Source organism: Macaca mulatta, chromosome 12 (assembly GCF_049350105.2).
Source record: "Macaca mulatta isolate MMU2019108-1 chromosome 12, T2T-MMU8v2.0, whole genome shotgun sequence".
NCBI lineage: Eukaryota > Metazoa > Chordata > Mammalia > Primates > Cercopithecidae > Macaca > Macaca mulatta.
This window is the reverse complement of record NC_133417.1, coordinates 23,793,377-23,806,939: the sequence shown is the minus strand read 5'-3', so window position 1 is coordinate 23,806,939 and position 13,563 is coordinate 23,793,377. Positions and strand designations below refer to the sequence as shown.

The following is a 13,563-nucleotide window of genomic DNA, read 5'->3' as shown; positions in this document are numbered from 1 at the left end:
GGGGTGAGAGAATATGAATTATTAATGAAAACTAATGATGAAGGTCTTGCAAAGATTATTGATATGGAGCAGAACTTTAGGTCTTTGGTTAATAGGCATTTATGAGTGTGGTGACAAAAACATAAGTGGAGTAGAGTATGACAGTCCCAATTCCAGCTCAGCTCATCTTCCTCCGTTCTAGGTATTTCACTGAACCCAGAGATTGGAAGACATTAAAAAGACTTAGTTTCTTCCTTGTCCTGGGGCTACTCTGTCTCTCCACATTGAAGAATTTAGTAAGGGAAATAACATTATAGGCTATAGAATGCCTCAGATGAGTGGGAGCCAAACTGCCTCTGTGAGTAGATTTACAATTTTTTTTTAACTCAAGAAGGAAAAATATTTGTAAAGCAAACAGCAACAATAGCAACAACAAACCATACCCTCCCCCTACAAGTACGCTTTTTCATTTTGTCTTAACAATATCAACCACCTCTAGGAGGAGGGGAAATACTGATTAGTGACACTGTTGTTTAAAGAAGTGGTACATAGCACCCATTAGAAAAAGATTTTGAGCAGTTTCAATTGATATGGAAAATTTCCCACAACAAAAGAAACAAGCAAAAACAAGCAAGCTAACAAAAAAAAGTCAAACAGCTTCTCCAGTCCTGGCAATTCCAGAGGTGCTGGCTTGCTGCATCAGTCTCTGAATAACCTCAACAGGATGAGGCTGCTTTCTTGAAAGGTGACTTAGCAGTGACTTAGGAATCAAGAAGCAAAATCAAAATTTAGCATTCAAAGACCAGGATTACAGAAGCAAAGACCTATCTACTTTTCTACAGGGTTGAAATAACTGATGCATGGTAAACATTTTTGTCAGGCCTCTGAGCCCAAGCAAAGCCATTGTATCCCCTGTGACTTGCACATATACGCCCAGATGGCCTGAAGTAACTGAAGAATCACAAAAGAAGTGCAAATGCCCTGCCTCGCCTTAACCAATGATATTCCACCACAAAAGAAGTGAAAATGGTAGGCCGGGCGCGGTGGCTCAAGCCTGTAATCCCAGCACTTTGGGAGGCCGACACGGGCGGATCACGAGGTCAGGAGATCGAGACCATCCTGGTTAACACGGTGAAACCCCGTCTCTACTAAAAATACAAAAAACTAGCCAGGCGAGGTGGCGGGCGTCTGTAGTCCCAGCTACTCGGGAGGCTGAGGCAGGAGAATGGCGTGAACCCGGGAGGGTGGAGCTTGCAGTGAGCTGAGATCCGGCCACTGCACTCCAGCCTGGGCGACAGAGCGAGACTCCGTCTCAAAAAAAAAAAAAAAAAAAAAAAGAAGTGAAAATGGCCGGTCCTTGCCCTAAGCGATGATATTATCTTGTGAAATTCCTTTTCCTGGCTCATCCTGGCTCAAAAAGCTTCCCCACTGAGCACCTTGTAACCCCCACTTCTGCCCGCCAGAGAACAACCCCCCTTTGACTGTAATTTTCCTTTACCTACCCAAATCCTATAAAACGGCCCCACCCTTATCTCCCTTCACTGACTCTCTTTTGGGACTCAGCCCGCCTGCACCCAGGTGAAATAAACAGCCTTGTTGCTCACACAAAGCCTGTTTGGTGGTCTCTTCACACAGACGCGCATGACAATTTTATACTGAGTTAGTTAGCAAAAGTCTTAGAATTTGCAGATTAAAAAAATCTTCATTCCAGCCCTAAATAAAGGATTTAGATTCCAGCCTTAAATCCAAAGATAATCCCTTGGATAGAAGTTACTAGCTCACACCTGTAATCTCAGCACTTTGAGAGGCTGAGGCGGGCAGGTCATCTGAGGTCAGGAGTTCGAGACCAGACTGGCCAACATGGAGAAACTCTGTCTCTACTAAAAAAAATACAAAAATCAGCCGGGCGTGGTAGCAGGCACCTATAATCCCAGCTACTAGGGAGGTTGAGGCAGGAGAATCACTTGAACCCAGGGGACGGAGGTTGTAGTAAGCCAAGATCACACCACTACACTCCAACCTGGGCAACAGAGTGAGACTCTGTGTGAGGAAAAAAAAAAAAAAGAAGAAGAAGAAGTTACTTAAATTTGCCAAGCATACAATTTTTCATTTATAGAATGAAAGTAATAATACCTGCCTCACGGATGTAATGGAGTAATATACACTGTTGAGTACATCATACAGGTACTCAATACAGTATTGAGCAGAGGACTAAGCAATCAATACCTTTTGCCATTAGAAATCACATCAGCAACAATAATGCAACAGATTCCCACTGGAGGAGTTAAATCACCCAAGTTACTCCAGACTCACTCTAGGAAGGGCTTCTGAAAACCTCCCATAACTCAAAATATGCACAATTCCAGACAGATTTTTCCCTTGAGAATTAATGTAATGCAAGAAATAACAGCCTCCGTGCATATAAATCTAGGGCATTGTAGTGCATTTCTTATAACAAACTTACCATTGAATGCAGAATAAACAAATTTTAGTGTGAGGAATTTACATTCTTTCAACTTGTGTGCTTAAAGTGAGACTTAATAATATTTTTCATCTCTCACTGTTTTGAATTTGCTAATTCAAATTAGTGCAAAATAGGACTGCACTGTTTATTCAGAGGCCACTCAGTATCAGTGGCTATCACCTGTATAAGAAATGAGGCACAGACGAGTGTATAATAGTATTTCAAAATATATACTCTAAGTAGAGGGGGAAACAGTAGGAACTGTAAAACCTGAAACACCCAGAACTTAAATTATTGGAATTTCTTTTACAACGGAGAAGCCCGTAAAAAGATACATTTTATCTGCAAAGAAACATGAATGCAAAACACTACACCAAAACCCCTTCCTTCATTCCCAAGACACTTGCTGTGAAGGGAGAGGAGAATACAAAAGCACTGGACAAGAGGGTCTCCTTACCAACTTCATGAGCAAAGCCCAATTTCTCATAAAGATTTATGATTGTGGCTGCAAGGTTTGGATTTATGTGCTTACACTTCTACCTCTTAGAGGTGGACAGAAAGCCCTACCTGGGACCCTGTCTCCAGATTCCACACTTAAAGCCAGAGTTCCACTCACATACTAGTCCAAAGATCATCATAGCGTGATGAGGCTTTGCTACCACAATTCCAATGCCAGAAACTGGAAAAGAGAGAGTTTGGGTTTTTTTTTTTTTTTTTGCTTTTTATTGAAAGGAAGGATTTCTTTTAGTTAATGATTCAGAGGGCTGGGCACGGTGGCTCAGACCTGTAATCCCAGCATTTTGGGAGACTGAGGCAGGGCGGCTTACTTGAGGCCAGGAGTTTGAGACAACCCTGGCCAACGTGGTGAAATCCCATCTCTACTAAAATACAAAAATTAGCAGGGTGTGGTGACCCCCACCTGTAATCCCAGCTACTCTGGAGGCTGAGGTAGGAGAATCGCTACCTCAGAATTGCTCCCGTAGAACTCGGGAGGCAGAAGCTGCAGTGCGCCGAGATCACACCACTGCACTCCAGCCTGGGTGACAGAGTGACACTCGATCTCAAAAAAGTTTTTTAAAAAATTATGATTCAGGCTTTGATCTTTAGTTATTCCTATTTTCGTTTTCAAAATAGGATGTGAATACATAATTTACACGGCAATAATTATATTCAGGAGATAAGGACCTGAAAACCTCACATAACTCAAAACTTGCCTAATTCTAGACAATGTATTCCTCCAGAGGAATAAATATAATGTAAGGAAAACTATTCTTAGAACACATAGGCCTAGGCCGGGCGCGGTGGCTCAAGCCTGTAATCCCAGCACTTTGGGAGGCCGAGGCGGGCGGATCACAAGGTCAGGAGATCGAGACCACAGTGAAACCACGTCTCTACTAAAAATACAAAAAATTAGCCGGGCGCGGTGGCGGGCGCCTGTAGTCCCAGCTACTCAGGAGGCTGAGGCAAAAAAAAAAAAAAAAAAAAAAAGAACATATAGGCCTATAACACTGTATAACGTTTCTTTTTTTTTTTTTGAAATGGAGTCTCGCTCTGTCACCCAGGCTGGAGTGCAGTGGCGCGATCTCGGCTCACTGCAAGCTCCGCCTCCCGGGTTCACGCCATTCTCCTGCCTCAGCCTCCTGAGTAGCTGGGACTACAGGCGCCCGCCACCATGCCCGGCTAATTCGTTTTGTATTTTTAGTAGAGGCGGGGTTTCACCGTGGTCTCGATCTCCTGACCTCGTGATCCACCAGCCTCGGCCTCCCAAAGTGCTGGGATTACAGGCGTGAGCCACCGCGCCCAGCAACACTGTATAACATTTCTTAGAGCAAATATTTAAATGCTTAAAAAAGGGCTGGGCGCGGTGGCTCATGCCTGTAATCCCAGCACTTTGGGAGGCCAAGGCGGGTGGATCAGGGGGTCAGGAGTTCCAGACCAGCCTGGCCAGCATGGTGAAACCCCATCTGTACTAAAAATACAAAAAAAAAATTAGCCATGGTGGCACACTCCTGTAGTCCCAGCTACCTGGGAGGCTGAGGCAGGAGAATTGTTTGAACCTGGCAGGCAGAGGTTGCAGTGAGCTGAGATTGCGCCATTGCACTCCAGCCTGGGTGACAGAGTGAGACTCCATCTCAAATAATAATAATAAATTTAAAAATAAATTAATCAAATAAATTAATAAATGCTTAAAAAGCAAACTTCTCATTCTGGAATAATTTTAGACTTATAGACAAGCTGCAAACACAGTATAGAGAATTTCCACATACTCCTTCACCCAGTTTTCCCTGTTGCTGATATTTTACATTACCAAGGTACATTTGTCAAAACTAAGGAAACAACATTGATAAAGTTAACTGTACTTTAGATCTCATTTGAGGTTTTCTAATTTTTCTGTTTTCCCATTAATGCACCATTTTTTTGTTGTGGTTCTAGAATCCAATCCAATTTTAGTACTTTTGGTTTAGGGAGAATTCATATTATTCATAATTTGCACAAACTAATAACATTTTTATATAGCTCTGTTTCCAATTTGTGAAATTTAAATTGGTATGAAATGTAACTGCACTATGTATCAAAGACTTTTCGTTGGTTTTAACAAAAGAGTAGCTGAAGAATTAACCTGCTAGAGTGGGTTGAGCCAGGGGTGTTCAAATTAAAGTGGCAGGCAAGAGGTATTTTGTATTGGGTTTCAGCTGAAGATTCCATTGAAGAAAATCACCAGTAGAGAAAATCCAAGTGAAACTATTCAGAATAATTTAAGGAATGCTAAAAATGAACAAACTCAAAACTGGATATGATGGCCTTACAAGAAACTTTCAGAAAATTTTCTAGCCAGGCATCATTTTTATATCAACAGTTTAAGCTTTTTACTGCAAAGAACACACAAGTAAACTATGTGGTCATACGTATTGTAAAATATCCTCCATTTATTATTACTATTACTAAAATAGTAAAAGCTCCTACAAATCAATAGAACAATGAACTGAGGCTATAATCAATTTATGACTAATAAGCATATGAAAAAAATGTTCAAACTCATTTGCAAAGAAATGCAAATTAAACTGCAACATACGTATTTTTAATTTGTCAAACTGGTGATGGTAATGCAGTGTGGGCTTCTATTGGAAGAATAAGGCACTCCCACGCATTGCCAATGGGAGTAAAACTTGATATGGCTTTATTTAATAACAGCCAAGCTGTCATTTTATTGCTAATGAACCACTCCAGGCTAGGCGCAGTGGCTCAAGCTGTAATCCCAGCACTTTGGGAGGCTGAGGTGGGTGGATCATGAGGTTAGGAGATCGAGACTAGCCTGGCCAACGTGGCGAAACCCCATCTCTACTTAAAAAATACAAGAATTAGCTGGGCATGGTGGCGGGCTCCTGTAATCCCAGCTACTTGAGAGGCTTTAGCAGGAGAATCTCTTGAACCTGGGAGGCGGAGGTTGCAGTGAGCCGAGATCGTGCCATTGCACTCCAGCCTGGGTGACAAGAGCAAGACTCCGTCTCAAAAAAAAAAAAAAAAAAAGAACCACTCCAAAATACAGTGGCTTCAATGCACAGTTTATTATTTCTCATATTTCTCTGGATTGGAGAGGTTGTCTTCTGCTTCATGAAATGTTGGCCAGAGTCCCTAATACAGCTGTACTTAGCTGGGAGCCAATTTGAGGCAAGAATGCCTCAGGCTTCCTTCCTTTTCTACTTGTCCTTTCTTTCCATTTGGCCTCTCATCATTCATGAGCCTATCTTGAAGATCCTTCATGTTGGGTGGATTTCAAGGAAGCAAAAATGGAAGCTGACAGAGCTCTCAAGGACAAGGTCTGAGAGTAATGACATGCTGAAGCCAATTTGTACAGGCTCATGAAAGCCAATTGTGCTTGTCCATTCCCAACTCCATGGTCGGTGATACCACTTTGATAGCTTGAAATCAGCCATGGCGGGAGTATTTACACCACAGAAATAGGTAAATGATATTAATTAGGGCTTTAACAAATTTTTTTATAGAGCTGGTTTTCCAGAACACTACTGCCTGAAAGTCACACAGCAACTTTGTTGCCTTCTGTTTGTCCAAGCAAGTCACAAGGCCAGTCCAGAGTTCATGGGGGGGTGGGGGTGAGGGCAAATAGACTCTGTCTCTCACTCAGAGAAGTGGCAATAAAACCATGGCCATCTTTAGTCAACTACAGTCTGCCCTCTGGCAATAAATTATTTACGTTCTTTCAACCCCTCCCAACACACTGCAAAGTCTTATCCTATTAAAGCATCAGGCCCAGTATTCATGATCAGGTTTATGTCCAGATGTGGATGTAGCTCCTCTGGTACAGCTTTCCTGGATCTAAAGACCTGTAAACTGTTTTCTGATCCTCCCCAGATACCTCTAACCCCCTCACCCCCACCAGGAATGCAATAGTGAGAAAGGGCCAGGAAACCCACCACAGACGTTCCATTCAGTTGCGGCTGGAATATATAAAATCACTTGTCATCTTCTAGGCCTTCTCCAGGTGACCTCTCTTCATTCAGTAGTCCAGCCCAAAGTTCTTTATAGCATAGTAGCTGGCTTCTGGAGGGCAAAAGGAGAAACTGCCAGGCCTCTTAAGGCTACACCTAGAACTAGAAGAGTGTCATCATACGTAGTGTTGCCAGATTTAACAAATAATAATACAGAATGCCCAGGTAAATTTGAATTCCAAATAAACAACAAATTTTTTTAGTGTGTCTCCCATTTTTCTGTTTACTTGACATTCAAATTTAACTGGCAAGAGAAAAAACTGTTTTTCTGTACTCCTCACACAACACTTCTGACACCAAATGTGTGGGGTTTTTCTTTTCTTTTTTTTTTTTTTTAGACAGAGTCTCGCTCTGTCGCCCAGGCTGGAGTGCAGTGGCGCGATCTCCGCTCACTGCAAGCTCTGCTGCCTCCTGGGTTCACGCCATTCTCCTGCCTCAGCCTCCCGAGAAGCTGGGACTACAGGCGCCCGCCACCATGCCTGGCTAATTTTTTTGCATTTTTAGTAGAGAAGGGGTTTCACCGTGTTTGCCAGGATGGTCTCGATCTCCTGACCTCGTGATCCGCCCACCTCGGCCTCCCAAAGTGCTGGGATTACAGGCGTGAGCCACCGCGCCTGGCCTGGGGTTTTTCTTTCTCCACACCAAGCAATTCCCCAATTCTTAGTGGACATTGACTGAGCATCTTATAATTTTTTTTTTTTTTTGAGATGGGGTTTCACTCTTGTTGCCCAGGCTGGAGTGCAATGTCACGATCTCAGCTCACTGCAACCTCTGCCTCCCAGGTACAAGCGATTCTCCTGCTTCAGCCTCCCAAATAGCTGGGATTACAGGCACCCACCACTACACCAGGCTAATTTTTGTATTTTTAGTAGAGATGGAGTTTCACCATGTTGACCAGGCTGGTCTCAAACTCTGGACCTCAGGTGATCCGCCCTCCTGGCCTCTCAAGTGCTGGCATTACAGGCATGAGCCACCGCGCCTGACTGCATCCTACCATTTAACTCAATTCTGACACTAACTGGCCAGAGTTAGTGCAAACTCCATAGGTTAAGGGCTGAGTCCCACAAAACCACCCCCATCCACACACACTTCAGATGCCAGTCACAAGTGGTGGGCACTTGTCCACAACTTCTGTATGTCTTGGCTACAAATCAAAGGCTCCCACAACCACCTCTTCAGGTTCAATAATGAAACCGCCTTTGCAAAATTATGAGAGTAAGAGCAATCTGACAGTGTTCTTCATCTAGCTTCTAACCTCCAAACTGTACTTGGTTATTCCTGGGTGTAGACCAAGATAACTTTGGCAGGAATTTAGTTTACAGCTTAACCTTAAAGATGATAATAGCCTTTTCCAAAACTAAACCGCCTTTGTAAAACTATGAAAGTCCACAAGGTTATGGTTATGAGGGAGGCCTGAATTCTGCCAAGATGTAAGCATAAACAAAAACCAGCCATTGCTCCACAGGTCACGAGATTTGTAACTTCCCCAATTATTCCTGTAGATAACATCACTGTTTTATTGTATTGTAGATCCTAAGATTGGCCTTTTGAGATGTCTTTTCAGACTTTGGCGTTTCTTTTTTTTTCTTTTTTTTTGAGATGGGGTCTCACTCTGTTGACTAGGCTGGAGTACAGTGGCACGATCTCGGCTCACTGCAACCTCTGCCTCCTGGGTTCAAGCAATTCTCCTGCCTCAGGCTCCTAGGTAGGTGGGATTACAGTTGCCTGCCACCATGCCCTGCTAATTTTTGTATTTTTAGTAGAGAATGGGTTTCACCATGTTGTCCAGTCTAGTCTTGAACTACTGACTTCAAGTAATCTGCCTGCCTTGGCCGCCCAAAGTGCTGGGATTACAGTCATGAACCACTGCACTCAGCCAGACTTTTGCATTTCTTATCCACCCTAACCATGCGGTCTGTGGCCCTCACCCAAAGGCCACACCCATATTACCTCATCTTCAGCCAATCAACATTCCCTATTCCCTAGCCCCCAAAACCAAGCTATCCTTGAAAAACCCTAACTAACTGTGAGCCTTTGAGGAGACCGATTTGAGTAATAACTCCATCTACTGCAATGCTGCAGTCTCAGTGAGTTGATTTTATCTGTGCACCCATTGTGCATTACAATAATTTGCTAGAATGGTTCACAAACCTAGGGAAAGCTTATTTACTATTCCTGATTTCTTACAAAAGAAATTTTAAAGGATACATATAAACAGATGGAAGAGGTGAGAAATAAAATAAAATCCTAATCCCCCCCAACCAATGGAATGGACCTCCTCTTGGCCAAGAGAACCCCCAAGAAACCTTGGAAATTGAGTTTCCAGCAATAACTCTATGGGAGATAGGACACATCTCATTATACCCCCTTCCTTGCTAGCTGCCATTAGGCTTTCTTCCCTAAGGGTTAAACAGAAACCAACCCTTTCAAAAAACTCTTTGCACCACTGATTTCAGCCAACCATCTGATGCTGCTCCTCCCTTCTGTGTTTTTGACAAAGCAACTGACCAGCATTCCTTCCTGTTAAGAGACCACTGACAATGGAGTGGTTCTGGCCAGTCTATGGAGAATCCACAATAAGGGTTTTAATGTCCCGTGCTTCACCTTTTGACATAAGAGGGCTGAAAACTCCAACCTCAGATTATGCTAATGAGGCCATTCTTTTGAACAGGGGTCCCATGAAGGGACATGAAGCTCAATTGTGCATGCACATGTTTCTCCTTTCATAAATATTCATGCCTCCTCCTATAAGTTATTAAATATGTATATTCAGCCACCCTGCTCAGCATAAATTCGTGTTCCTTTTGCCACTCCCTCAAAGTGTCTGTTTCCAGCTTCTGACCAGAGGTTGTCTTTCTCAGCCTGCCAGAATAGCCACCCTCAGACCTACAACCCTTTATAAGGAATAAAGCACTCCTTTACAAATTTATGAACCTCATCATTCTTCAGTTGACAGATGCACAGCACAAGGTACAGAGGTGGGGTATGCATCTTCTATGCCCTCTCTGGGTCACCACTCTCCTAGCACCTCCATGTGTTCATTACCCTGAAAGCTCTCCAAAACCCTGCCACGCAGGGTTCTTACAGAGGTCCATTACATTGCCATAGTATACGTAATTAAATCATTGGCCGTTGGTGATTGAACTCAATCTCTAGCCCCTCTCCCTTCCTTGCAAGTCAGAGGATCGGCTGAAGGGTCCAACTTGTTGAAGCCTCAATCACCTGGTTAGTTCTCTTGACAAACAGCTCCTCATTCTAGGGCTTTTCAAAAGTCTTTTCCCTGGTTAGAAGGGGCTTGCTATGAAGGACAAAAGACGCTCCTTTTCCTCTATAACTAAGAAACTTCCAAAGGTTTTTTTTTTTGTTTGTTTGTTTGTTTGTTTGTTTTTGAGACGGAGTCTCGCTGTGTCGCCCAGGCTGGAGTGCAGTGGCCGGATCTCAGCTCACTGCAAGCTCTGCCTCCCGGGTTTTTACGCCATTCTCCTGCCTCAGCCTCCCGAGTAGCCGGGACTACAGGCGCCCGCCACCTCGCCCGGCTAGTTTTTTGTATTTTTTAGTAGAGACGGGGTTTCACTGTGTTAGCCAGGATGGTCTCGAACTCCTGACCTCGTGATCCGCCCGTCTCGGCCTCCCAAAGTGCTGGGATTACAGGCTTGAGCCACCGCGCCCGGCCAAAACTTCCAAAGGTTTTAAGAGCTATGTGCCAGGAACTGGGGATGAAGACCATATATATATTGTATTATATCACAATATTATAACTGGGTATTTTATTTGGTGGCCCTACTTCCACCACATGATAAAGGCAAGTCATCCAAGGATAAGGGAGCAACATCACCTTTTGATGGGATGAGGGGCTTGCTTGTACAGGAAAGAAAGGAGTTAATGGTGTTCAACTTTGCAGACTACCACCCTATAGCAAGAGCCATGAAAATGTATACTTCACTGTTAAACCAGTGATTCTATTTCTAGTGATTTATTTAAGCACATGAATAAATATCAGCCAAAGATTTAGCTACATGGATGTTCATTGTAGAAGTGATTATAATAGTGAAAAATAGAAAACAACCTAGATATACAAAGAGACAAATTTATTTACTAAATTATGGTATATCCCTAAAACAATGCTGTGTAACTGTTAAAAGTTATGTAGAACATCCATCTCTTTATTCTTTTTTTTTAAACAGAGTTTTACTCTGTCACACAGACCGGGGTGCAGTGGCGTGATCTCAGCTCATTGCAGCCTCCACCTCCCGGCAATTCTCCTGCCTCAGCTTCCCAAGTAGCAGGGATTAGAGGTATGCACCACCACAACCAGCTAATTTTTGTATTTTTAGTACAGGCAGGGTTTCACCATGTTGGCCAGTCTGGTCACAAATCCCTGACCTCAAATGATCCACTCACCTCAGCCTCCCAAATTGCTGGGATTACAGGCATGAGCCACTGCACAGGCCTCTTTATTCTTTCTTCAAAAGCAACAAATTTATTGAGCTCCAAATATGTGTAAAGTACTATGTTGAGCCCTGAGGATACAGTAAACAATGCAGCAAATTTCTGGCTTCAGGGATCATAGAGGCCAAAGAAGGAAGTTTGACGTTAAAGAGATAATCTGACTAATTGACTATAAGTGGGATCATTACTCAGAGAAAAAACTATTAGGTGTTATGAAATCATCAAGGGACATAATGTACTGGGGGCTGGTCTAGGAATAGGGGCAGGAAATGAAGGCAAAGGGTAGGGAGAGAGAGTATGAGGCAGAGGAAAGAGGAGCAGAATTCTAAATGTATATTCATTTACACTGAATGATGATCATAATATACAGTTAGGTATCAGATGCTAATTAGACACCCAAGTAGAGACACCAAGTAGTATTTAGATATAGAGGATGGATGGGACTCTAGGGAAGAGTAGAGTTTGGTATTGATATAGTCTGGATCTGTGTCCCCACCCAAATCTCATGTTGAACTGTAATCCCCAATGTTGGAAGTCAGGCCTGGTGGGAGGTGATTGGGTCATGGGGGTGGATTTCTCAGAAATGGTTTAGCACCATCTTGTTGGTGCTGTTCTTGTGATAGTGAGTGAATTCTTACAAGATCTGGTTGTTGAAAATGTGTGCAACCCCTCCCTCCCCTCTCTTGCCCCATTCTCATCATGTGATGTTCCTGCTCTCCCTTTGCCTTCTGCTATGATTGTAAGTTTCCTGAGGCCTCCCCTGGAAGTAGATGCCACTATGCTTCCTGTACAGACTGCAGAACCATGAGCCAATTACACCTCTTTTCTTTGTAAATTACCCAGTCTCAGGTATTTCTTTATAGTAATGCAAGAATGGCCCAATATAGATATATACATTTGAAAGTTACTATCCTATAGTCAATAAAGTAGACAGTGCTATTAAAAAAAAATTGGGAGAGTGGGGTATTATGTAAGCCAAGATAAGAAAGAGTTTCAAGAGGTAGAAAGTGGTCACTTGGGACAAAGGCAGCTGAGGAGTTGAGTAAGATGAAATCAGGAAAGTGACCATTGCATTTGGTGACATGAAGGTCACTGGCTAATCTCTTAGAAGTTTCAGATGTAGTGGGAGGACAGAAATCTAATTGAAATGGATTGAGGTGAGAGAACAGGTGATGTCATGGGGAAAGCCATTCATTCAGCAGCTAGACAGGAATGGGAAATCAGGAGCAAGTTTATTTACTGGTGAAAAGAAATCCCCTGGAGAGGGAAATTAAGAATGCAAGAGAGAAAGGTCGATTTGTAGGAGTAAAGTCCGTTCTAAATTACAAGGAGGTAAGATCCAGAGTAGAAGTGAAGGGTTGGCCTTAGCCAGGAGCAGAGACACATTCCTCCTATAGAAAGAATGGGTTCCCAATTCAGAATGCTAGAGAGATGAGAGAGTGCTTGTTTGCTTCTTTTTTTCATGAATCATGAATCAAGGTCATCAGTAAGAAGGAGAGGGAGGAAAGGGGAGATTAGAAACATACCAGAATAGCTTCAGCCTGGAAGGAGGAGGTTGCAGTGAGCCAAGATAGTGCTCCTGCACTCCAGCCTGGACAGAGGCAGATTCTCTCAAGAAAGAAAAGAGAAGAGAAGAGAAGAGAAGAGAAGAGAAGAGAAGAGAAGAGAAGAGAAGAAAAGAGAAGAGAAGAGAAGAAAAGAGAAGAGAAGAGAAGAGAAGAGAAGAGGAGAAGAGAAGAGAAGAGAAGAGAAGAGAAGAGAAGAGAAGAAAAGAAAAGAAAAGAAAATTCCCCAAGTGTACTTTAGATCTCAGGTTCATTACACTAATTTGAAAATAACACAGGTATACAACACTTCCACTTACCCAATAAACTCTACAGTTTCTCAGGGCCCCAAACAAGAGAAAAAATGATGAGGAGGAGAGCCATCATAAGTATCAAGAACAATAGTGCACCAATCAAGATGAATTTTGGGAAGAATTTTATTTAAAATCCCTAGGGGAGGCCGGGCGCAGTGGCTCATGCCTGTAATCCCAGTCTTTGGGAGGCTGAGACGAGCGGACCACTTAAGGTCAGGAGTTCGAGACCAGCCTGGCCAACATGATGAAACCCCATCTCTACTAAAAAGTACAAAAATTGGCCAGGCGTGGTGGTGAGCCCCTGT

The 13,563-nt window shown here is 43.1% G+C and overlaps 1 long non-coding RNA gene across 9 annotated transcripts in view; it reads right to left on the bottom strand.

The window, feature by feature from the left end:
• The window catches only part of LOC106992551 (uncharacterized), a 134,125-nt gene that overhangs the window by 37,195 nt on the left and 83,367 nt on the right, over positions 1–13,563 (bottom strand). For 8 of the 9 annotated variants that reach the window (XR_013401961.1, XR_013401967.1, XR_013401962.1 and 5 more), the window contains one exon: positions 5,353–7,053. The exons of the other annotated variant lie outside the window; for it this stretch is intronic. This is a non-coding gene — a long non-coding RNA (uncharacterized LOC106992551). Of the gene's footprint in view, positions 1–5,352; positions 7,054–13,563 lie in introns of those variants that run through there. 9 annotated transcript variants of the gene reach the window in all.